The sequence below is a fragment of the Coptis chinensis genome, chromosome 5 (assembly GCF_015680905.1).
Source record: "Coptis chinensis isolate HL-2020 chromosome 5, ASM1568090v1, whole genome shotgun sequence".
Classification (NCBI taxonomy): domain Eukaryota; kingdom Viridiplantae; phylum Streptophyta; class Magnoliopsida; order Ranunculales; family Ranunculaceae; genus Coptis; species Coptis chinensis.
The window spans coordinates 67,068,887-67,089,435 of record NC_141460.1 but is presented as its reverse complement, the minus strand read 5'-3'; positions in this window follow the sequence as shown (position 1 = coordinate 67,089,435).

The window sequence follows — 20,549 nt, the reverse complement described above, 5'->3', positions numbered from 1 at the left end:
TGTTTCGAAAGGACGCACCATTTCAGCATAAAACATTGTTTCGAACCAGTGTCTATTTCGAAAGGTCGCACCTTTTTGGCATAATGCACTATTTCAAACCATTGCACCCTTTCGAAAATGTGTATCTCACTTTACTGTTTCAAGAGAAACTAACTAGCCTATTGGACCCAATTCGGATTGGGCTTGGTTGAAGAAATAAGAAGTCTGTAGTCCAAAAAGAATGTACAAGCCCAAGTCGAATCGGTTGGACGCGCAGGTGGCGGCGGCGCGCGCGTGCGTGTGTTTCTTGTTAAGCTTGACTATGTTCCGTCTCCACGAAAAATTAGTGGTACCCATTTGGGGCCCAACCTAAGTAGCCACAATTAGGCCTTATAAACTCAAGAACTCTTTGGTCTTCTTCCTATGTAGGATTAAGTGTTTTTCACACTTTCTCACATTCATTTCTCAATCATTTCATCTCAAGTGGGGTAACTTGGGAGACAAATTACTCATTTATTTCTCAATGAATTTGTGTAATTCCAAGTTACATATGCTCACTACACTTTGAACTTTTAATTACAACCATTTTCTAACAGTTCTTGTAGAGGACGAGTCTATGAGAATGTGTTGGAGGAGCAGATTAAAATGATGCATTTGCATTGGATACTTTGGTATGTAGCTCTCGTGTTTGGCTTGTAGGCGAAAATATTTGTTCTTGAGTCGAGTATAAAAAGAGAAACAAAATTTGGGTAAAAGAAGATTGAAATGAATGTATAGTTAGACATAATGAATGGGAAACATAAGGTACGAAAGGTATCATAGTATGCTATTTCTAAAACAAGTGCACCCCGTTTTGGTTTCCAAAGAGTGCACCCTGTTTTTCAGCTCAATATTTTTGATTATGCAGAAAAACTCAAAGAATCAAGAATGTGAATAGTATAGGTTTAGACTCCAAGTGCATAAGGCTTACTAGTGCTTCAAGAGTTACACCCAACCGCTGATGAGTCTGATTTTGATGTCCTAAAAAAGTGTCCTAGCTATCAAATACTATGTAAATCTCGGAGCACTATATAAACTAGGGGTGTAAAAAAAGCCCTCAAGCACTTGGCCGGTTTTGCTTGGTCCGCCCCATGGGCCGAAAAAGTCCTCAATTTTAAGCCATAATGCAATTTGAGGGTCGGTCTATCTCGACTCTCACGTTTTGAGGGGAGGGTAAGGGCCTAGATGTGAAAGCATGAGGGCGGCTCTCAGTCCAACCCTTAAAGGCCCGCATTAAGGCCATCACAACTTTTCTATGAAATTTTATTTATATTTTGTTAAAAAGTACGTAATTGTATAAATAGCAAAATGAAAACTATGTTTTACACTTTTACATAAGTTAGTACTTTGTGTAGGCTCCTCCAATGTTACATGATCTAGTTCAAAATAACAAATTGTTTCATTATCGGGATATAAACCTGAGTCACTTCTTCTCCATGTATAAGCAAAAATAAAATATAAATAAGAGTGATGTAATATGATCCTTGGTATATGGTAATGAAGTTTTTAATCAACTTCAACTAATCAAACACAAGTTATTCTACAACCTACAACACCACATCATATTTTTGGTATCATATACATTTCTTATTGATTCATGGAATACATCGGCACATAAAACCTAAGAACGAAACTTTTGAATTTTATTATCTTACAAATTTTAGCCAAATTATTAATTAAGTACATTAACCAAAGTCAAGATTAAGAAAACCTATTATTTAAACATGATAATTAATTTATCGCCCGTATCAATTTAGCAAGATTATACTGTAAAAAAGAGTTTAAGAGAGTAATCAAACTCGACCCTCAATTCTCTAAAGAGAGGGCTGAGGTGAGGATTATGGCTGAACAATTTTAGCATTGGCCCTCATAGGCCCACCCCTCAAGTCCATATGGACTTTATGGTTTGAGGCCCTGGCCTGTTTTACACCCCTAATATAAACAGTTGTGATCTATTTTAGATAGCTAGACACCAAAAAAAAAATATTAAGCTTTTTAAGGTTTCTGTACACCAACAAACACACTTTTTAAGGGAAGCAAAATATTAAGCTTTTTAAGGTTTTTGCATGCCAAGGTTTCTGTACACCGCACACACTTTTTAAGGGAAGCAAAATATTAAGCTTCTTGAAGCCCATTAAAAAGGCCAACACTAAATTGGGTCGAGTAGGCCCGACTTTGGAGCATTGTAGGCTCAATCTTAAGTTCTTCTAGGTCTGCTCGGGCCTGATAATGCCCGTATATATATAAACATAAATGATGTTACCAAGAGTCCATAACGACAAATCTACTATCACCTTTCTCTATATTAAAGCAGAGTACATCTTATGTGGACAATCTCTTTCTTAGGTGGCGCATTCTTGAGACATAGGTATGCCATGTGGACACTCTTAATTAATCATAAGAAGTTTCATAATACAACTTAACATGAACTCTTAATCTTAAGAAGTTTTATAATACAATACAATTCTAATTAGGGGTGCCAATGGGTACCCGTTTACCCAGAACCGAAACCGAATATTCAGTTCTGGGTCTTAAAAAGTTAGACTCATTTAAAACGGGTCATTAAGAACCGAACCGAACCGATAAAGAATTGAATAGTAAAAAACCCGTGGGTACCCGAACCAAAACCGTACCGGAACCGATTAGTATGATTTTGATATATAAAATTTAGTATTATATTACATTTAAGATAATTAAACTAATACATTATAATATAAAATATGTTTTTTACGTGTAAAAGTTTATTAAATATATATAGCATAATAGTGAATGTGTGTTGTTAAATGTATATTTTATAACAATACATTAAACAAGTGTATCATAGATGTTAATAATAATGTTAACGTGTATATTCTGAACTAACTAATACATTTTATATTTATTAACCTATGCACGTGTATATTTAAATAGGATACACATGCTTGATATATTGTGGTACACACACTTATTATAAACCAATATGTAGTATTCATGTTAAAAATTAGTGATGAGATGTAATTATAAGACGCATGTACTTGCATGTTCGATTTAAAATATAATGCGAGCTAATACACGTGTACAAATATATGTGTATACACGTAAAATATATTAAGATAACAAATATATGTGATTGCACGTGTACACGATCAAGTTAATACAAGAAAACAAATATATGTGTATGCACGTAAAAAAAAATCAAATTTTTGGGGTTAGATATTTGATTATTTTAATTTCTATATCAAAGCTTCAAATTATCACATGCATGAATGGTAAATGTTTTAATGTGTATGATTGATATATGTTCATAGATTTATGTAAATATGATTGTTGATACATCACTAATTATACATAAAATATTATCATGTAGGAAAAGAAAAGAAAAATAAAAACAAGTTTTAGTGTTTAAATGATTGAAATTATTTAATAATCATAATAAATAATAAAGACCCGAATTAGAACCAAAACCGGTAAAAAACCGTGGGTTTTGATGGTTTTGGGTTGGGTTCTATAATTCTCATACTAAAACCGTTGAGAACAGAAACCGGTAGAACCACATTTTATATTTATTAACTTATGCACATGTATATTTAAATAGGATATACATGCTTAATATATTGTGGTACATGAACTTATTATAAACCAATATGTAGTGTTCATGTTAAAAATTAGTGATGAGATGTAATTGTAAGACGCATGTACTCGCATATTCAATTTAAAATATAATGTGCACAATACCAAAATAGGACATTCCTAACGGTCAGAAACCGTTACTAAAAATATTTGTAACGGCTTTTTTGCATCACAGTTTTGGCGTTTCTAATTCATTATTAATATTCGTAACGGTTTAAAACCGTTACATAATTATTTATTGTAACGGTTTTTTCTGTAACTAAAAATATTTACTAACGGTTTTATTTGCTTAATTGTGTTACTATTTTCTAACAATAGTAACACTTTTATAGAAGTTAGTAACGCTTTTTGACCGTTACGCTTTTCTAACAATAGTAACGGTTTTATAGAATTAGTAACGCTTTTTTGTGTTACTCTTTTCCAACAACAATAACAGTTTAGAAAGTTAGTAACGTTTTTTTTGTGTAATTGATTTATATAATTTGTAACATTTTGGTAATGGTTTTGTTACTTCGTAAGTGTTACTTATTACAAAGCTCAGTTACGGTTTTCCACCATTACAAAACTATTTCATATGTAAAAAAAAATAATTTCCCCCAAAACCACCATTTTTGGGAGACTACTAACCTACATAAAGATGTCCCCACTTATTAGGTATTCTATAATCGTCCATAACATAAACAAGAAATCTCACAAGTACATCCAATCACATAATCTTTTATTAAAATAACATCACCAAAACATCTTTTCATAAATAGGACTTGTCACGAATGAAATATACATTGTTTTCCAAGTCAATGGGGCTTGTCCCTAAACTCAAGCTCTCACATCATTTGTACATAACTCCCACCTTCAATAGTTGCAAGCATCTGGGGATAACTTTGGGATGGTATCATCAGAAAAGTCCTTTTCATCATATACACCAATAGAAATAAATAAAAAGAAGTCAGGCAATAGAAAACAAATATGTATAAATATATACTTATATCTTATTCTTAAGTAGTAGCTCCTTATACTCAAACTACAGAATTCATAAAAGAGAGTATGATAGTAGACTAGTAGCAATAGAAGCATAGTATTGAAAGTTTATGTAACGCCCCAAAACCTTATAACCTTGTCAGACACCTTGACGAAAGATATAAAAATTTCGGCAGAATTTCCTCTGTATTTTCAACATTTCATAGACATAAATCATGTCATAACCTGAAAATCAAATAATATACTTTCATAAAATATATTAAAACCTCAGACCTCGGTCGTAAACCCAACTACTCAAATATATATTGATTCATAGAACCATCGCACTTAACCATCTCGACCAATGCTAGTTAAATTCAAATAACTAATCCTCGAATCAAAAGGACACTATAAATTATATACCAAAATTTAAATGAAAATAACATATACATCACTTCCACTTATATCAGTGTTATTTATATACCAAAATTAAAATAAAAACAACATATACATCACTTCCACTTATATCAATATTATACACCTCTATTAGTTCCAACCAGAGATACCACACTTCGAATATATATACACCATACCTTCACACTACTCACATGTAAGAACCCATCTTCCAAAACAAAAAACTCATGAATATTCCAACATCCGCATACAATTGTCACATATGAAACGAAAGAAAACCACACAAGGCTCTTACCTTTCATTAACTACTAGGTCTCTCCATCTATGTTCTAACACGAAACACTAAAGCTAGTGTTTCGACCATATATGATTAAAACACTAAGTGGTGACGAAAGAGACGAAGAACGTAGAAAAGTAGTTAGAAAAGGGATAGTGATTGGGAGAATGATGAGACTATACCTTGCGGTTGCATATGTACCCAAATTATCGATGGAATCAAGTCTCAAGAACGTAGTTCTTTATGAAAAATAGTTTGGTATTTATATAGGTAGAGTAGAGATTTCTTGTAGCTCAAATAATTGTAATTGAATATAACTTTTAATTGATAATTATCTCTTTGATAAGAAACGAATCTAGACATAAATTAATATACGTAAGTGGCAAGTCATGTGGCTAGGGTTCAATCCTAGACACATGAGTTAATGGGCCCGTACATCAATCCATGGTATTGCAAATTGGGTTTTAGCTCTATCGATTAAACGAATAAAAATGGAAACCCCTACTAATGAACGTTTGCCACATAGGTAGGGGTCGAAACACCGCCCCCTCTTTGGCATGGGAACAAAGTTCATATGGCAAAGAAGAGAAGAAAAATCGAGGAAAAAAATAGAATAAGAAAAGAGTGAGCGGAATGTATAACAAAGTGTCGTGTGAATGCAAACGATATGAAAATGGAATGTTGAGAAAAATTCCTGAAATATTGTGTGTTAAATAATTTTAAACTAATTTATATGAGGCTGCAATGTAATTAATTGATAGAGGGTGAAGTGAGAATGAAAATAGATTACATAAAAAATCCATAAATAAAACCAATTTTTAACTAGGATTTGCCGACCTTAGCATTAATAGAAATATGTAAAAAAAATAAATTTATTCAAGAAAGTGGTTGGGCTGTAGTGGCAGACCCACTGATGAGCTTAGTGAACAAGGTTCGAGTCTCCAGATTGTCAAATTAACTTTTGAATTTCAAAGAGTTGAAACTGTGTCGGTTTTGAGGCAAGGAGATAAAGACAAAAGACAAAAATTGAAGGAGATAAAGAGATAAAGACAAAAATTGAAGGAGATAAAGAGATAAAGACAAAAATTGATAAGCACAAGCTCAATCACTTCCTTAAAGATAAGTCAGGTATGTCGAAGTCCTCTCTTCCTGCCGCTACGAATAGAGTCAGGATTGAACCTTATCTACCTTATTTGCCTTTTCCGAGCTTCGCCATCTCGCCCTGACAAAGCCCAGGGATAAAACCTAACTGGAAATATATGCTAAGGCCATTCATCTTAAGGACGAGAGAGCTATTCCTCATGTCTAGTCCCTATCCCTATTAGTCTGTCTTTTAGTTCTATTCCTAGAGAAAGAGAAGGGAGATCCAGCTCTAGATCTACTTTCTTCCCTTGATTTAGTTCAGGAGACAAGAGCTTCTAGTTTGATGTTCAAGAAAGCCTTTCTCGAGAGTCGGCTGTAGTGATATCAGATTCTTTCAAAAGCTTGGCACTAGGATCTTCATCTTAGATGGTAGGTGACCTGGCTCAATCTTATTAGCTGTTCTTGCCTGCATGCAATGAATTTAAATCCGGAGGAAGTGATAAGCGCCGTAACTTGGAACAGTGAAGCAATAGATTCAGGACCCTTTATCCCATGGTTTAACCATCCCTTCCATCAATAGCCGTAGAAGAGGAAGATTGCTTTGATGATCGAAATAAATTTTCATTAGAATTCAATGATGCATGACAATGAACGGTTGTCAGTAGGATTCTTGTGGAGAAACCAACCGAGGTTGGAAGTAATGGAAAAGATTGAGTGCGAGAACGAGAAATTCGTTGAAGAGATGATGGTGGAGATGAGATGGAACTACTTGTCGTTGTTTTTTGTTTTTTTTTGTGTGTGTCTTCATGTGGCGTTGAATTGTTTGGATTTGCTTGTGTTTAGTTAATATGATTTGACTTGTTGACTTTGGTAGGAAGAACTGATCTGACGATTTTTTTATATTTTGGTGCGTTGTGCCGCAAGTAGAAACGATTGTATTATACGGGCGAAAGATAACTGAGAATATAAAGAATTGATGACGATCGGAGACTTGGTGAGGTAGAAAGAAGGCGATAGATATAGCGAATACACGAGGCCGCGGCGATGGTCAAATTAAGGAACCATCAGCGGATTTGAAAGTTAGTGTCTCTAAAAAATTGTGGTATTGTAATAAACGTCGAAATATATATTGAAAGAAAGCTTGAAAAAGAAGTCAAGCTTTCTTTGTTATCAGCATGAAACAGGTATGTTAGTATTTGTTAACAGTTATCTTAAAATTTTGGTTAAGTTTGAAAGACTGATGAAAAGATTTGTATTTTTATCGCAGGTTGAAACGGAGGAATTATGAGCAAAAGATATTAACGCAAAATTTCGAGCGGAAAGATCTCAATGCCTTAGAAAAAATACAGAAGTTGCAGAAAGATTTTGCTCAGGGTGATCACGCCGCAATGCCGTAGAAGAAATAAAGAAACCGAAGAAAATTTTCGCTCAGAAAAACCGACTCAAAGTGTCTCTCAGAAATATCGGCCCAATTCCTTAGAAAAAATAATGAAGCAGACGGAAAGTACAACTCGGAAAGTTTAACTCAGAAAATTTGGCTTAATGCCTTAGAAAAAATAATGAAGTTGTCAAAAAATTTCACTTGGAAAATTTCTTGTAAAAGATCGACAGAATGCCTTAGAAAAAATAATGAAGCTGTCAAAAAATTTCACTTGGAAAATTTCTCGTAGAAAGATCGACGGAATGCCTTAGAAAAAATAATGACGCTAACGAAAATTTAAATTTCGCTCGGTAAACTTTTCGTAAAAAAATCGGCACAATGCCTTAGAAAAAAATAATGAAGCTGACGAAAATTTTCGCTCAGAAAATTTCTCATAAAAAGATTGGCACAATGCTTTAGAAAAAAAAAATAATGAAGCTGTCAAAAATTTTCACTTGGAAAATTTCTTGTAGAAAGATCGGCAGAATGCCTTAGAAAAAATAATGATGCTGACGAAAATTTTCGCTTGGAAATTTTTTCATAGAAAGATCGGCACAATGCCTTAGAAAAAATAATGACGCTGACGAAAATTTTCACTTGGAATTTTTTTAGTAGAAAGATCGGCACAATTCCTTAGAAAAAATAATAAAGTTGTCAAAAAATTTCACTTGAAAAATTTCTCGTAGAAAGATCGGCAGAATGCCTTAGAAAAAATAATGACGCTGACGAAAGTTTTCGCTCGGAAAATTTTTCGTAGAAAGATCGACACAATGCCTTAAAAAAAATAATAAAGCTGACGAAAATTTTCGCTCGGAAATTTTTTCATAGAAAGATCGGCACAATGCTATAGAAAAAATAATGACGCTGATGAAAATTTTCGCTCGGAAATTTTTTTGTAGAAAGCCCGGCACAATGCCTTAGAAAAAATAATTAAGCTAACAAAAATTTTCGCTCGGAAAATTTCTCGTAGAAAGATCGGCATAATGCCTTAGAAAAAATAATGAAGCTGGCATATAGTTTCGCTTGAAACGGAAAGAGTTGTACGAGTTGTATAAGCAAAAAACTGATAAGGAACCATTGGTTTTTCCCAAACCAATGATTATGTGATTGTGTGATTGTGTAAATATAATATCATAGAGCTAAAAATTCTTGTGATGAAAATAAAAATAAAGTATGTGTTGACAATTAAATATCGTTGTGATGCCAAATAACATACCTATGGAAAACTGACAATGTTGTTGTGTTATGTTGATGAAACGAAATAGAATGAAACGCCCCCAATGATAACTTCGACAGATTATGTTGTAGCGATAGTAACGAATTAAGTGTGCAATGGATATTCGATAAGTATAAACTTCGACTACTCTTTCTTTGAAATAAGCTTAAGACGTCTGACAGCATGAAACAAGGCCAGTGTAATATTCTCAATATAAGAATATCTCGATTAAGCTGATATAAGAGTCGTGCTAACAAAGAATATGAGACGACTATCGGCACTATGAAACAGCAATGGAAAAATATGAATTGGATATGTGTCGCTGAGATTCATGAAAAGTACCCATTGCGAAGTCCGCATATATTGTCTTGAACTCGTGGGTAACCATTGCGAATAACGAGAATCTAATCACCACCACGTAAACGATCCCACATGCAACTATGTTGTTGGCGTGTGTTACAATGTGGTATGATAGATACAACACCATTTTCGAGAACTCAAAGATGACCGTACGTTGTGAACAACAGAAATCTCATCCTTACCACGTAAACGATCCCACACGTTACAATATCATTGGTGTGCGTTATGTTGTGGTGCGATAGATTTCACATCATCTTTGAGAGAAATGATTCGTTTCAGACGACACTTGTAGTAATTGTTATGTTTGTCGTACACTTGTGTATTTTTGAAGAAGTGTTTCTCGAGACATATGACGGACATTATCTGCAACAGATAACGAAGAATCGTCAGAGGCAATAACTTCGTGCTGAATAATATGGCGCATCGGTGGAACGGTAGTTGGGTCGCATGCAATCGGATGTTGAAATGGAATAGGAGGGAGTAGTCCAATACCGCCAGGTTGACCTTGAATCTCACATTCACGATGATCGTCAGTAAGTGCATCGAGAACTTAGGCTCGTCGAGTATTCGTCATAACTTTTGTAGAACGTGATCGTCGGTTTTGAATAAGAACTGCAACGGCACCAATTATATTTAGACCATATATGATTAAAATACTAAGTGGTGACGAAAGAGACGAAGAACATAGAAAAGTAGTTAGAAAAGAGATGGTGATTGGGAGAATGATGAGACTGTACCTTGCGGTTGCCTACGTACCCAAATTATCGATAGGATCAAGTCTCAAGAATGTAGTTCTTTATAAAAAATAGTTTGGTATATATATAGGTAGAGTAGAGATTTCTTGTAGCTCAAGTAATTGTAATTGAATATAACTATTAATTGATAATTATCTCTTTGATAAGAAACGAATCTAGATATAAATTAATATACGTAAGTGGCAAGCCATGTGGCTAGGGTTCAATCCTAGACACATGAGTTAATGGGCCCGTACATCAATCCATGGTATTGCAAATTGGGCTTTAGCCTTGTCGATTAAACGAATAAAAATGGAGACCCCGACTAATGGAAGTTTGCTACGTAGGTGGGGGTCGAAATAGCTAGTTCCTTAACAAAATAACTAAAGTAACATATACACGATTATACAAAATAACTACATTCAACTTTAGCTTTATCTTTAACCGAGTTAATTTCATAGGGTAGACACAACACAAAAAGTCATAACCAGCACATTCAGTTGATCAAAGACAAAGATCAAACCATGCTTGCTCAATAAAAACCCGCAAAAATAATTACACCAAAAGAAATGACACTGTCATGCTAGCCTATTCATGATTATGCAAGTACAAGGTCAATCTAAAGGTAAAGAAAGATACATGAGAGAATGCTGGAAACATAATATATTATTAAAATTACTAGTTCCATGAGATAATATTCACATCTGCTTTATGTGCCTTAATAAAAACTGTAGGTGTTTTTCCCAAACGGGTATCCCATATGGCAACATACCATCCACATAACATGACACAAAAACATCAGCTTCGGTAGGGCTCCACTGCTTGAAGGGATTTAGACAACTTTTAGAACGGAATAGACTTCAAATTTAGGACTTACGACATTAAAACACCCTCACAAAAAAATGAATAAGTTTTGTTAATCAAGTTAGAGTGTACCTAGAGATCCTCAACACTTCCGACATGCCTAACAAATGGAGTAGATTCTACTTTCCATGTTCCACTAGACAAAAGCTCCCACAAATGAATAGCCTTCTTGCAATCCCCTTAAGACATGAAAAATTAAGAAAGAAAATAGTAGCAGTGTTAGTTTTGAGTAGATTGTTTTGTGGCATCGTAATTCAAATACACTAGTATACTGCATTGCAGTGGGGGCATGAGCGGAGCGGGGAAGATTTTTTTTTTAGGGGGGATGGAGGGGGGGGGGGGTTCAAGAATATGAAATGTCCATCTTACTTAGGTTTAAACAGTTTTTATGCTTTCATACATAGCTTGATTGGATGGGATTGGAATATCAATAAGCTACAAAGAAATCACGAACATACCTTAAGGAGTTTTCCAGCACGATATGTTATGAATACACGATATGTTGATTCTATACTGTTATAAATCAAATGTTTTCTAACTATATCATACGCAAACCTTTTCCTATTTCGACATTTGTTACATGGGCAAGGACACGTGGTCGACCTTTCATCTTTGCCACTAGCAAATATAATAAAATCGGAAACCCCCTGCTTATACACATTCCCAAGTCTGTCAATTTCATTCATCCATTCTTTTGGAATCGGTTGAGACATTCTGCAAGTAACACATCAAATAAACACATGGAACAAGTGATAGGGTCAATGCCTTTTACAAGGATATTGCCCACATGAATATTCGACAAGGGGGGGGGGGGGTGTGGAAAAGTTATTTTTATTTCATTTTCTACTAGCCCAACTTTTACCACTATCTGTTTATGAAAATTTGATGCATAAAATTCTATAAATATTAAGCTATCTCGGTAAACAAGCTAAACGATGCCTACATTTTAACCATTAAATTGCTAAGCATGATCAGATGTACTTCAATTGGTAAACACAATTAGATATGAACTATTTTGGCACTGGAAGGATTAGGTGTGAACTGATTTCAAACGCTTTACTTTGAAGGCATTATAACATATAAGCACATAATTCAAGACAAAATAAAAATGGAACAGGATTGAAAAGGAACACCCCCCACACACACACACACACACAAACACAATTCTTATCAACAGTTCAGCTCAATCCATTCACCACAGTCAAGCATAGCATTAAATAAAGTTATAACAGAAAATACAAGCACCTACCATTCCAAACATGCAAATGTTCAAAACGTTGCGAACAGGTTAAAGCTAAATAATCCAAGTACACGAAAAGTTGTATAAAGACTTCTCATTCCCCTAACATGCGCGCACTCTACTCAAGATAATTGCCTAAAATTCAGTCTTAAAAAAATATAAATATATGCTATATGTTTGCACATATATACAAAATCATGTGGTTCATTGTAGATTTTATTCCAAAGGCTCGCCCAATAGGATGCAGATTGTCAAACCACTTCGATACGAGTTTGAAAATTTTGAACATGCTTCAAATATGAGTCTGGATTTCAAAAAGAGATACTTTATGTACCAGTTCAGATTTTATCTATTAAAACCCCTAGTTACCAGAAACAAGACATGGGTTATTCTTTGTTTAAAATATTTCAACCCATTCTAGCATGAACTCTATAGAAACCTATCCACGCTATCTAACCTAAAAAAAAGGGAAAGTGAGGAACAATCCACAAACCAGGAAAAATATAAATTATAACATAACTAAAATAAGTAATTTTAATACTCAGCATTAATTACTAATTACATATAGAAGAGCAAAATCAAACCACAAAAATCGAATTTTTTAAGGAATAACACAAGTAATAAAAATCGCACCTTTGGTTATAACTGGAGCAACTAACACCCAAGTTAATTTCAGTTGTGATATCACCTAGTAGTAGTGTAAAAAATTGAAAAAGAGATATGAGATGATGAAAAATAGAAAACCATAGAAGAAGAAGGCAAAGGAAGGACGTTACCTAATAGCAGCAGCAGCGACGACCGGTGCTGACTCCCAAAAGTTGTGGAACAATGAAAAATATGAGAGAGGAGATGATATAAGAGAGAGGCGATGAAAAGAGAAAACAATATAAAGCCGTTTTTTAGTAATCTTAAATAGGAGAGAAGAGCGCGATCATTTTGGTCTTTCCCTCTCACCGAAAATTCTTATTTAGTAATCTTAAATTCTAATTTAGCTATTATTTTAATATTATATTTAACCTTCACGATTTCTTTATGATTTCTGGTCGAAGCAAACAATATAAAAACATAACAAATTAATTCATTAATCGGGCAAAATTAGCGTAACACTTTATATATAATTTTAACGCTTATAAAACGTTAGGAACATAGTTACACTTTAAAACTGTTACTAAGCAAAAAACTCGAGCATTACTAAGATCCTGTTTTGGTGTAGTGGTGAGTTAATTCGCGTGTACAAATATATATGTATGCACGTAAAATATATCAAGATAACAAATATATATGATTGCACATGTACACGATTGAGTTAATATAAGGAAACAAATATATGTGTATGCACGTAAAAAAAAAATCAAATTTTTGGGGTTAGATATTTGATTATTTTGATTTCTATATCAAAGTTTGAAATTATCACATGCATGAATGGTAAATATTTTAACGTGTATGATTGATATATGTTCATAGATTGATGTAAATATGATTGTTGATTCATCACTAATTATACATAAAATATTATCATGTAAGAAAAGAAAAAAAAAAAAAAATAAAAACAAGTTTTAGTGTTTAAATGATTGAAATTATTTAATAATCATAATAAATAATAAAGACCCGAATTAGAACTGAAACCGATAAAAAAAACCGTGGGTTTTGATGGTTTTGGGTTGGGTTCTATAATTCTCATACTAAAACCGTTGAGAACCAAAACCAATAGAAAGGCAAATAGTAAAACCTAAACCGAAACCGTTAAAACCCGACCCAAAATCGACCCGTTGCCACCCCTAACTCTAATAAGTCAATCAACATCTGACAAGGAAATTTTATGCGACTCCAATAAGAAAACATTGCTAAATCAACTCCAAAAACTTATGTTATTAATTATCAGTCATTGAATTCCTCACAAAAATTTAAGGGATGTGAATTTTAGAAATAATTCCGCCATATAGCCGGGTCTAAAACCTTGTCTATATATTTCTCCTCTAAGGGAGGATTTTCTCTCTCCTAGGTGGCACTCTAATATGAGAGATAGTCTTTTTCTAATAGCTTACAATGCCATGTGGAACCTATTTAGAGAGTTTGAGTGTATTTCTACTTCCTATATATTTTACCAAAGAAAAAAAAACTTGCTAAAAAATAGTTTTCTCTCTCCTAGGTGGCTTTCTATCATGCTCTCTACCATGCCACGTGGAACCTCCTTAGAGAGTTTGATTATATTTCTACTTTCCATGTTTCAACAAGAGAGTTCTAATAGGCAACCATATAGAAAACGTTGCTAAAAAATAGGTGATTCTAAGTCCAATTTGGAAACTGACATACTAAAAAGGTCTAATTTGATAGAAAACGTTGGTATGATCTGCACAAGAAGTTCATATTTAAAAACGCATTGCATTATTAAATTTATTAAGTGTTTTAACTAATTAAGGAAAGGGTTTAAGGAAACAAAGGATTTTCTTTCCCAAATAGCGTACAACTTACTAATGGCCACTATCATTCCTTATATTGTGGGAAACTGATGATGAGAATACAGTTGGACAGGTACCAAGTTAAGTCCATACCAATTCCTGCCTAATTGTTTTATTTTTTTTTTTATGCGGAGACTTATCGAGTATATAAGCGTGAAATAGATTTTAGCTTTTGAAATGTGCAAGATTAAAAATGGTGAAATATCAATGAAGCATTTTTGTATTGTTTGGAAATCAATGTCTAACCCGTATTTATATTTTTTTTCGATAATCAATGTCTACTGTATGGCAATTGTGTTGCTTATGATTCAATAATTAAAAAAAGGTTTCCTTCAAAGTTTAGATGCTCATGGTTGTAAGGATGTTATCACTCATTACATCATATCACATTAATTGGGTCTTAGGGACATTATAGACCCATCTTGCCTAGACTCCCAGAGACACAAATATTTTACCGTCATGTGAGTGGGGTGGTTTACACTTTACACACAGAAGGGTGGTTTCTTTGGGAATTCAATATCCACACTCCAAGCTGCGTGCAACAATTTTAGAGAGGACATGTTATTTATAGAACAATCCTTAAATAAACGACCTTTGAGAGTTAAGGATGCAAGTTTCGAGTAGACATCTTGATCTTGCAAGACTTCATGTTGTACTCATTTACTACTACCAAGTTCTAAAGTTGAGGAGCACAAATGATAAGACTATTGATAGGGCCAAGATTACATTATTTTAAGCTCAAATTTTCCAAAATAGGATAATTCAATACTACTTCACCGGAGGAAATCGAGCAGAACATAATTCCAAAGTTTTAAGTTGCATTGAATTGGGAAGTCAAGAAAATACAGAACTTGAATACTAAGATTGTTGATGTAAATAAATATGTCGTTGAACTGCAACTATAATCCAGTTAATGATTTGCTCCACATCACAGTGTTGATCACAAGATAATTGGAACTTTTGTATATCAGAATCATCACGGAGTAACAAAACTTATTGGTCCACGAATTCTAAAGTTTGTAAGGTTGATATGTAGTACTTAACACAACCAAATTGAAATTAATGAAGGAAAGGAGAGCAATAGTGACGACAGGGTTAAGATGTTGTTTGATTAGCTGTTGAAAAAACACATCCTTCGAAGGAAGAAGCCAAATTAAAGGAGAATCTCAGGAGTGATTGTGCATCTGGGGACTTCTCTACAAAATGCATGAACTAAATATAAAACATAATGTTGTCACCTTCTCAGCTATTTTGAATGCTTGCAAGTAAACTATATTTTATAATCTTATTATGTCATGCTATGCTTCTCTCTTTTTTCTCGAGATAATAGAGTTTGATGTGAGTGTAGCAGGGACACTGAGTTTGATTGTACAAATAGTCTTGACAATATGCATTCAATTTTGTTCCTATATGTAATGCATATATGAAATATAATTATGTTGGTCATGCAATTGCACGTATTACATGATTGAGCGGTAGGGAATTATTGAAGAAGAAAATCCTTATTAAGTGCAGGAAAGTTGGCAGTACTGTATAGTAAGTCGAAACAAGTTTGCAGTGGAGAATATATAACCAAGTATGGAACACATGGAGAATGGTAGCTAACAATATTAGGAAGCACTCAAGACTCGGTAACAGATAGCGAGAAATATGATTGTGAATGTATGGCCCAAGGAATTAATTACTACTCACTCTGAAATTCATTGTGATATGGGTAGGGGATGACTTTGGTTTGAGGACGACGACTGGGCAAGAAAAAACTTAACTCAACATTGTCTTAATTTGAAGGTATTGTGCATCCCAGCTCGATCAATGTCTAAAGTAGAGCTTAAGGCTTTCAATGTCCTGTTCAAATTCAGAAACAGAAGATATCCACTAAAAGCCCTATGCATAATAGTGTGGCAGCATATGCATGGGAGTCACTCAAATGTAGGTGAAGATAATGGCCTAGACAAAGATAATGCTTCTGAAATTATTAACATTTTGAAAACTAAGACCACTTATGCTATTTTAAAGTTGCAAAACTCTTAAAACTTAGATACTCAACAATTAACTCATTATCTTGCATTATTTCTTCTAAATATGCCCTATTCCTTTTTCTAATTTCGCGGACATCTAAGCGTTAAATTTTATAGGTTAAATTATGGAATTATTTCTTATTTCTATAGTCCATGGTACGAAGGTAGGTTTTTCACATTATAGAGCTCTGGTACTTTAGCTATGAGGGCATGTAAAAGTTTTTTTTAAGGCAATTATGTAGGGGACTGTACCTATGTTGATTGTTTTACTATGAGTTTTTATGAAGCAGTTTAAAAATTCTCATTGCTAAAGGTGAATGTGTATATGTTTGACTTGATAGCTTCACCTTTTTTTTTTTATGGGGAAAGAATTCATTTTTTTTTAATATCTAAAAGTGTCTGACTATGCGGGACTTCTTAGAGACTATATAATGTATATATATACATCTCCAATGGAGAGTGTAAAAATCCACCTCCACATAGGTGCCATTAGGATTATACACTCTATCTAACTCCCAAATACATAAAGTATATATTTACTACTTGTGGCTCTTCCAATGGTTGGTTGGAGGCAAATGTGTAAAAAGAGATAACAACGGACTTAAACTGTCACATCCCATTCAAAATAATGAAAAATGACGGGCTTGGCCCGTCGCAAAGGCTTAAAACAAATAGTAGTCCCCCTTCATACGACATTCAAAACAACGCTCGTGTTTCTCAATAACTTCTAAATCACTCAGCAACAGACTTAGACCGTCGCAAACAAAAGAATAAGCTCCAAACGTGAGTTGAAGTGACGTCCGAGTTTTTAAGTTAAACAGATGTTACTATAAGTGTTGTCCGGGCTTTTTTACTAATAACCTATTACCTATGATATACAAGCCCCATTGGAAGGAGTTTTTTTTTGGCACTTGGAGTGTAAAACTTACACTTTATACTGTTTACACCCCCCCATTGGAGATGCTTAGAGACTACAAAGTGCAAAAATTTGAAATGAAATTGGATTAAAAAAAATTCATCCTATCATGCAAAATAACTGAAAGAGGTCGGGCATATGCCCAGGTTTAAAATCTAGTAACATACCTACTTACCTAGTAAGAGTGCCAATTTTTTTCAAAAATTCCATTTTCTCAAAACCAATCCGATATTTTTCAGCATTTAACACTGATATTTGTGTTACGATGTCTAACTTTTATGGAAAATAATTGGATTGGAGTGGGATGAGTTTTCAAAATCCAATCGGATTCGATTTTCGATTTTTCACAAAATCATGGGGACACACATCTTAACCTTCCATTTTATATATCAACACAATAACACTAGATTATAAGAGCATCTCTAGGTGGTAGTATAACCCGTCAAATTCTTCAAATTTGAAGAAAAACTTTGAAATTTCTCGGAATTCCATCTCTAGGTGGCCTCAAATTCGGTCGCATCACCTGCTTGTTTGCATTCTTGTTCACAAATTTGGCAATTTGGATGCGGATGCGGAGCGACATTGGTAATGTCGCGCGCCATTGCAAATGTTGCTCAAAATTTTTTTTTGACTTTGACCAGCACTACGCGCCACTACTAATGTCGCATGCTCCAACCGGAAAAAAATGGGCAAAAAACGGTCGGAATTCTACATCCATATATCTACACTCATCTCCTTCTTCATTTTACATACACTCAACTCAAACATTCTTATCAAACAACTCAACCATTTCACACACAACACTCTCAATGTCACAACCAAAACAAGGCAGGGGTCCAAGTTGGACAAATGAAGAAAATATTGCTCTTACTAGAGCGTGGATTGAGATTGGAGAAGATCCTTATAGTAGGGAATGATCAATCGGGACTAGTTTATTAGGAACGAATTATGGCAAGGATGAATGAAATTCAAGGTTTTGACCACAACCGTAAGTGGAAGGGAGTCTCACAACGTTAGGTGATTCTTTTACCGTTCTTCAACAAATATCATGTTATACTAAGAAAGCTTGAAGAACAACCTCTAAGCGGGTGGGGACGTGAAGACATTATAAGATTCGCTTATATTTCGTTTAATTTATACTTCGTTTATATGCTACTTGATATTGATTTTTTTTAAATAAATATAGCTTACAGACGCGGTAGCAACTTATGCGACTACTACTGGGAAACCATGGATATGGCAAGATTGTTATAATCTAGTAAAAAATATGCCAAAGTGGCAAAGAACTTAGTTACATAACGAAATGCTTGCTCTAAGACCAAAGAAGAAAGCAAGATCCAAAGATCTTGAAGGCTACAATTCTTCACCATCAACCCCAACCCCTTCAACGCCTCACTCTAACCCTTCACCTTCACTGTACTCGGAATACGATCCTAGCAGTACCGAAGGTTTTTTGGAGAGGTTGGTTGGTAGGAATCAGAGCAAAGAAATTGAAAAGAACAAGAAAATCGCTTCTACTCTCGAGGGTAATGTTGCATCCACTGCTAAAAATATGGATGAATTTCTTCAAGCTTTTAAAGAAAGCCGAAGAAATAGAGAAAAGATTCTAAATAGCCAATTTCAAACTATGATGAAATTGAAGCAAGAGAAGACACAAAAAAAGTTATTTTTGAAGCAAGAAAAACTCCGTGTTAGAGAGGAGGAAAATGAGACTAGGTTGTTGGCAATGTCACTCGACAAAGTCAATCCTTGTTTGCGAAGGGTTTTAGAGCTAAAACAAGGAGTAATTGTAACTAAATATGAAAAAAAAAATGTTGGATCAAGTACTACAAATGAAGCTTCCAAAGACGAAATAGCCAATGATGAAGAAAATGATGATTGACTTGATAACTAGAGTAACTCTAGTAGTATGTAATAAGGGTGATATGTAATAGTTGTCTTTTATTTATTTATTTATTTTTATTTTATATTTTTGCAATCATGTATTAGTTGTCATTCTATTAATAAAAATTGCAATTCATTTGCTAAATCAAATTGATCAAAGGAAGTAAATTAGAACTTATCAAAATGATCAAATGAACAATTCTAAATCACACAACATAATAATAATTGTCATACAACAAACTTAATATTATAAATCATCAAGTGCTCACTTCCTACATACGCCTCCTCTGCCGTGAACTCCTCCTCGACTGTTCTTCTGCTGAACTCTCCGTCTGTTCATGTGATGAACTCACCCTTGTGCGATGAATCTGAGCCTGTAACTCATCAACCTGGCATTGCAAATCGTCATAATCCACATGAGCCTGGGAAAGAAGTCTCTCTCTCTCTCTCTCTCTCAACACTATAGGCGAATATCGAGGAGCACAAGCCATCATTTACACGAAGGCATGTCTCATATCTCATGCGTAGCTCATCCTGAAATAATTATTCATTAATAATTTTTGACATTTTCATAATAAACAAAAATAATAAACCAAAACTAATAAAAATAATTACTAGAGGTAGATGTCCAAGGTTAGGCTCTAACTGTACGACGTGAGTGTCATAAATAAAAGAAATGGGATGGTAAATTGTTTGGCCACTCGGATCACTCAAACTGAAAACCCAAGGACACTCTGACTGAGGGGGATCTGGTGCTGGAACAAATGTGTGTACAGGTCCATGTTGAAACGTCAGCTGTGATGGCTGGCCAATCTGATATTCATGTCTGACACCCATTCTATTAACCGTATGAATGTTGCCTATACAACCCACAGCTGGGAGCAAATGACCAATAGATACCTTAAACCAATAACGGTAATAATGATCATAAGTCTGTAATGTAATTAGGTCAGAAGCTACTAGCCAACTCCAATGCACGTTTCTCTCGATGACTTGTTGTAAGGTCATGTCCTTAGCCTCTGATACATGGGTAGGCTGATCAGGGGGGATACCAAAGTATGGTGTGAGCTATCTGTAACA